A 6,662-nucleotide genomic window follows, 5' to 3' on the forward strand; every position below is an offset into this window, starting at 1 on the left:
AGGAAGAGGAAACTATAATGAAAATAGACATCAAGGTTGGAAGAATCAAAGATGGGAGGAGCCACAAGGATTTGATCAACCCTCTTGGCGACAACCACCTCCAATGGACTATTAACAACCACCACCATATGCCTATAAACCCTCTCCTCAACATGACTTTGGACCACCATACTCACAAGCCACTTTCCACCAAACACCACCATATGACCCTAACCCTTATCCACCATACCAACCACCTTATGAGCCATATGAACCATACAAAGAACCATCCCAATTCCAACCCAATTACTCCCAAGAATCACCACCTCCATATGCACCATATCCATATCCAGCAATCCAAGAGCCTTATGGTCCTACTTATGATACCCAAGCGAAACAAGAATCAACAGATTGGCTCACGGAAACATGTGCAAAACTTCATGCCACACTTCACCAATTGAATCAAGCAATAAATAGACTACCTTCCCGATGTTCGGACACTCAAGGAACTCCCATGGCTTCATGTGGGCAATCTAATGAAGAACGTAGCATGAAGGAGATATTAGAAACTCCAGTAGATAGTACGGAACATGCTTTCGTGCTGGAACAAGTGGAGGAAGCTGTAATTATTAAAGAGGAAGAAGTGGTTGCAGACTTAGGAGATGCTGAACCTCCATGGGAAAGTCAGGTTATAGAACCTCCTTCCAAGGCAATTGAAATTGATGTTAAGGAGGGTGTACAACCTCCAAGGCATATCATGGTTGAACACTTTGAAGGAGATGATCAAGAGATGGATTCAATCATTGATGAAGTCTTATCTACATTCGAATCCTCTCCCGTCGATCAAGAGATGGAGATTAAAGAAGAAGTAGCACAGCCTCCCATCCCCTCGGTAAGCAATAAAGAAGAGATTGAATTGGAGAAAAGCTACCAAGAGGAAAAGGTTGAAATTAAAGAAGTTTGCAAAGAGGTGGAAGTTGTCAAAGAGCACAAGGGAGTGGAGCTTGAAATCACCTTGCCAAAGTTATTGGAGACCCCTCCCCTAAGTTGCCATCATCCTTCACAACATTCAAGTGGGTAAAATTCATATCCCTTAGCTTTCTAATTCCACTTGAATATGGGCTACTGGAGACGGATGGTCAACTTAGAGCTCTTTGTGGCATTAAGAGTAAGAGGAAAATGGTTAGTGGTAAGAATTGTCCTGCAAGGTTCATTATGGTTGGAAGCTTTAAGTTTAAACGCAAAGGTTGGTGTAAAGCTCAATTGAATGGGTCTAGGAAGCTGTTTGGTAGCTGCAGTGAGAATTCAAATTACTTATCACCCGGCTGGAAAAATACAGATCTCGACAAAAATGGGTGTAAAAGCAAGATTTGGGATCCTGGAATCTGCTCTGACATTGGTCACCCCGGGAGCCTAAGAATCTGTTTGAAGCTTCTTAAGGGCTTTACATGCCTAGTTTGGGACCCTGGAGGTTACTGGAGATACAAACATTGGTGGAGATTCTTGAATGAGTTCAAGCATAAGCCACCATAACAGGAAGCTCATCAAATGTCCAACTTAAGGACTTTAACTAAAAGTGCTAGGTGGGAGACAACCCACCATGGTATGATCATTTCTTTTTCATTTTTATTTAGTTTTATTTGTTTTCGAGTTTTATTTTATTTTATTATATTGAACCTGGAGTTTTGCATCACATTCATATTAACACTGCATTCTGCATTTTTTTCAGATTTAAAAAAAAAAAAACACACGCACGCGACGCGGCAGCGTCGCTGACGCGTCCGCGTCGCCAGTGCATTGGGAAGAAAAAATCAAACAGAGAGTCACGCGATAGCGTGGCTGGAGGCGTGCCTTTGGCACAAATTGATCCACGCGACCGCTTCCACGTCATGTGGGAAAATGCCTCCCCACGCGTCCGCGTCACCCACGCGACCGCGTGGCCCTGTAAATTGACGTAACAAGGGTGTATGGCCAAAAGTTGTGCTGGAGTACGGCTGGACTCGTGCTAGAAGCCCAAGTCCTCCCACGCGAACGCGTCACCCATGCGTCTGCGTCATATTAGAAATAAGGCCATCCACGCAATCGCGTCAACCACGCGATCGCGTCACCCCAAATTTTGGCAATAAGCAAACTGAACAGAGAGTTGCACGAACGCGAGGCTGCACTCGCGCCAATCGCACAAATCAGGCCACGCGATCGCGTGACCCACGCGTCCACGTCACCTGACCTTATCGCGCACCACGCGACCGCGTCACCCACGTGTCCGCGTCACTTGCGGTGCACAGAATATCTAGATCAGCCAAAATATCTTATCTTTTCTTCTCCAAATCCTTATTTTTCTTATCTTTTCCAATCCTAATTTTTCTTCTCCTTTCTTACTTTCTTCTTCTTCATCTTTTTAACTTCTCATCCCTCTTATCTTTCATTTTATTTTACTTAAATTATTTGCATATTTCATTAATTGTATTTTAATTTTGTATTTTCTTTTCTAAATTTATTATTTTCCATTGGTGTTCAAATGTTCTTATTCAACTGTTACATCTTTTCTGGTATTTTCTTGGTGCTTATGACTTGTTTTATTCTAGATAGGTAATATTATTTATATCAATGCCAATCTTTTATACCTGTATTACTTTTACATTGACATGAATTTTTATTATCTCTCCTTACCCACACTCTCTTCCCTATTTTTGCAAATTTTTACACTCTTGATTTGCCATGTACTTCTACTGTTTTCTCATTTGCATGTTGTAGCTACCATGTAATTGAGACCCTCATTATCTGGCATTAATCCAACCATATTTTATTTGTTTTCTTATCTCTAATTCTGGGTTACTGTTCTCCTTTTTCTCTTCTTTCAGGCTGGCCACCGAAGACCGAAAAAGGGTGAAACTTCTAAAAGGGGAGACAAACAAGTCCATCTGCACAATCTTTAGAGAAAAGCATCAGTTGAAACAACCCGTCCACCTGCACATCTCAGCATGCATCGAGGACGGTGCAATCTTTAAGTGTGGGGAGGTCGATACCGATCTCCATGGGTTAGTTACTCTTCTATCTCAACACCAATGTTTTATTTTCTTTATTAGTTCATTGTTGCATTGCATAATAGATTGCATGTGTAGTTGATTGTTTGCATTTAAGTACTACTTAGTTGAAAAATAATAAGTTTCTTTTTAAGATCCTATTTTTGAAAAATTTCACTAATTTAAATTGAAAATTTTCTGTTAAATTTGTTTGAAGTTGTATTTGGAACATGATTTTTGAGCCAAAGAACACACAACCTGTGAGATTTGAGCTTATTTATATGGTTACATTATTTAACCATAATTATTTTATTCTTGTGTGTTTACTTCTCTATAATTGTGATCTTTACTTTGTTTCAGTCTATATGTCCAATATTTAGTGTATTTACATGTTTGCATATGATTGAGGCCATTATTTGATTTTAAGCTCACTTATCCCAAATAAGCCTACCCTTTACATCACCCTTGTTAGCGACCTTGAGCTTTTTAATCCCTATTTATTCTATATTTTACCACATCACTAGCCTTAAGCAGAAAAATAATTAAATATCCCAATTGAATCTTTGGTTAGCTTAAGATAGGGATTGTGTAACAATTAAGTGTGGGAAAACTGTGGGAACATGGGTTAATAAGGGAATGTGTTATGTTTTTACTTTGATAAAATATTGAGAATTTGGGTACCTACTCATGTGAGACTAGAAAAATCAAAAATCCATGTGCATTGATAAGTTATGTTTATTTTTCTATTTAAAAAAAATAAAAATAAAAATAAAGAAAAAGAAAAAAAAAAGAAAAAGAAAAAAAATATATTCAATAAGTAAATAAGGGGACAAAATTACCCCAATGTTAAGTTAATGAAAAATCAATACATATGTGATAAAATTAAAAAAAAGTTGATACATGAGTATGTGATGCAAAAGTGAGAATTATGGGTAGCTAGGCATGAATTTAAAAGTATATAGAGTATATGTATATTAGGTGAGAGCTTAGACTAATTAAAGATTCATATTATAACTCACTTGGCCATACATATATCCTCACCCTTACCTTAGCCCCATTACAACCTTGAAAAGACCTCATGATGTTTGCATTAGTATGCTAAATATTTGTTGATTGGTTAGATGAAGAACAAGGTTTAGAAGGCATGATTAGAGAAGAATAGAGTGATTAACCCTAGACACTTGAGAGATTAGAGTGATATACATTACCAGTAAGGGTTCAATGCTTGATTTTGTGTTCCCTGCTTTCATGAGCTATCTTCTTACAAGTTTACTTATCTTTTATTGTATAATTTGAATTAGTGAAATTTGATTTATGTTTGTCTTGAAAAGCTTATTTACTTTTAACCAAGTAGGTAGAAGCATTTCACATTTAGTTGCATTCATATAGATAAGATTGCATTTCATACTTTCTACCATTCCTCTTCATTTCTTTATAGCTTCTCTTGAACTTAGCATGAGGACATGCTAATGTTTAAGTGTGGGGAGGTTGATAAACCACTATTTTATGGTTTATCTTGTGCTCAATTGAGTGGATTTTATTAACTCTTTACCCACTTATTCATACTATTTGCATGGTTTTACATTTGCCTTCCTAATTATGTGCTTTGATTGAAAACATGCTTCTTTGACCTTAAATTCCCTATGTTTAATCCTCTCTTATTACCATTAGATGCCTTGATATGTGTGTTAAGTGATTTCAGAGATTACAGGGTAGGAATGGCTCAGAGGATAGAAAGGAAGCATGCAAAAGTGGAAAGAATATAAGAAGTTGGAGAAATTGCTAAGCTGTCCAGCCTGACCTCTTCCCACTCAAACGGCTATAACTTTAGCTACAGAGGTCCAAACGATGCGGTTTCAGTTGCGTTGGAAAGCTAACATCCGGAATTACGATTTGATATATAATATGCCATAGTTTCTCTGAAGCTAGGCAACGCGAACGCGTCATCCATGCGGATGCGTCGCAGTGACGAAAAATCAGCATGTTTGAATTCGCAACCAACGAATTCTGGGCTGTTTCCGACCCAGTTTGCGGCCCAGAAAACACAGATTAGAGGCTATAAAGTGAGGGAATGCATCCATACATGAACAAGCTCACAATTCACAAAAGTTTATTTACAGTCATCTATTTATTTTACTTGCCATTTAAATTACTTGTTCTTCATTTACTTTAATTGCTAATTAAACCATTCACTCCTCATTCTCAAAACCCCAATTTACAACCTCCATAACCAATAATAAGAACATACCTCCCTGCAATTCCTTGAGAAGACGACCCGAGGTTTAAATACTTGGTTATCAATTTTAAAGGGGTTTGTTACTTGTGACAACCAAAACATTTGTACGAAGGGATTTCTGTTGGTTTAGAAACTATATCTACAACGCGACTATTTTTATAGATTCTTTACTAGCAAAAATCCTAACGTCACTTAACCCATTTGTTCTTTATTATAGCACATTACAAGCTTAAGTGAAAAATAATAAATGTCCCTTGTTTGGATCTTTGATTAGCTTAGGCTAGTGAGAGTGTTCATTACTTGATTTTGGGAAGGTTGGGTATATTGGTTAGAGATAAAAATGTATTTATGTTTTTGTTGAAAATTTCTCAAGAATTGGGTACATACTCATGTAGTGATCATATGTAAATCATATGCATTGATGTTCTTGTATATATTTTAGAAAAAAAAATATTTAATTTTGCAACAAAAAGGGAACAAAGGGTCCCAAAGTTTAAGGTTTCATAAATTCAATGCATATGTGAGGTATTAAAAAGGAATTGCATGAGTGTGTAAAAAGTGAAGAATGGATAGCTAGGTTTCTTTAGAATTGTTTAGGTTTCATAGGTCGGGTGGGAAGTTTAAGTTGATCAAAGATTCAAATTTCAAGCTCACTTGACCATATACATCCTACCTTGACCCTAGCCCCATTACAACCTATGGGAAGTCCTCTTGATATTTGTATGCATGCATAAAGTAATTGTTGATTGTTAGATGAAAAAGAAATCTTGGAAAGCATGATTAGGGGAGAAATGAGTGAAGCAACCCCATATACTTGAGTGCATAGAGCGGATACACATCCGGCGAGGGTTCAATCGCTCAATTACATGTTTCCACCCATGATCATCTTTTCTTGCAAGTTTGTGAACTCTTTCAATGATTCAATCCAATTGTGGTTTGCTTGATTGCTAATACCTTAGCCCTTGTGCTTGTATGTGTATTCTTGGAGATTGATTTATTTTGACTAAACCATTACATCATGAAAATAGATTGCATTTAGTTAATTGCATTGAATAAATGTTAATACCCTTTGCTTCTTCTCAATTTTAGCATGAGGACATGCTTAGTTTAAGTGTGTGGAGATTTGATAAACCCCGATTTCGTGATTTATCTTGTGCTTATTTTGGGGGATTTTACCACCTTTTTCCACATTTATTCAATGAAATAGCATGGTTTTGTGATTCTCCCTTGAATTTTGCTTAAGTGTAAAAACATGCTTTTTAGATCTTAAATTGGTAATTTTGATTCACTTTAATTCCATTCAATGCCTTGATGTGTGTGTTGAGTGATTTCAGGTTTATAAGGCAAGTATTGGATGGAAGAAATGAGTAGAAAAGCATACAAAGGGGAGAATGCATGAAGAAACAAAGATTGGGAATGCATCA

This window comes from Arachis hypogaea, chromosome 12, assembly GCF_003086295.3.
Source record: "Arachis hypogaea cultivar Tifrunner chromosome 12, arahy.Tifrunner.gnm2.J5K5, whole genome shotgun sequence".
NCBI classification, from domain to species: domain Eukaryota; kingdom Viridiplantae; phylum Streptophyta; class Magnoliopsida; order Fabales; family Fabaceae; genus Arachis; species Arachis hypogaea.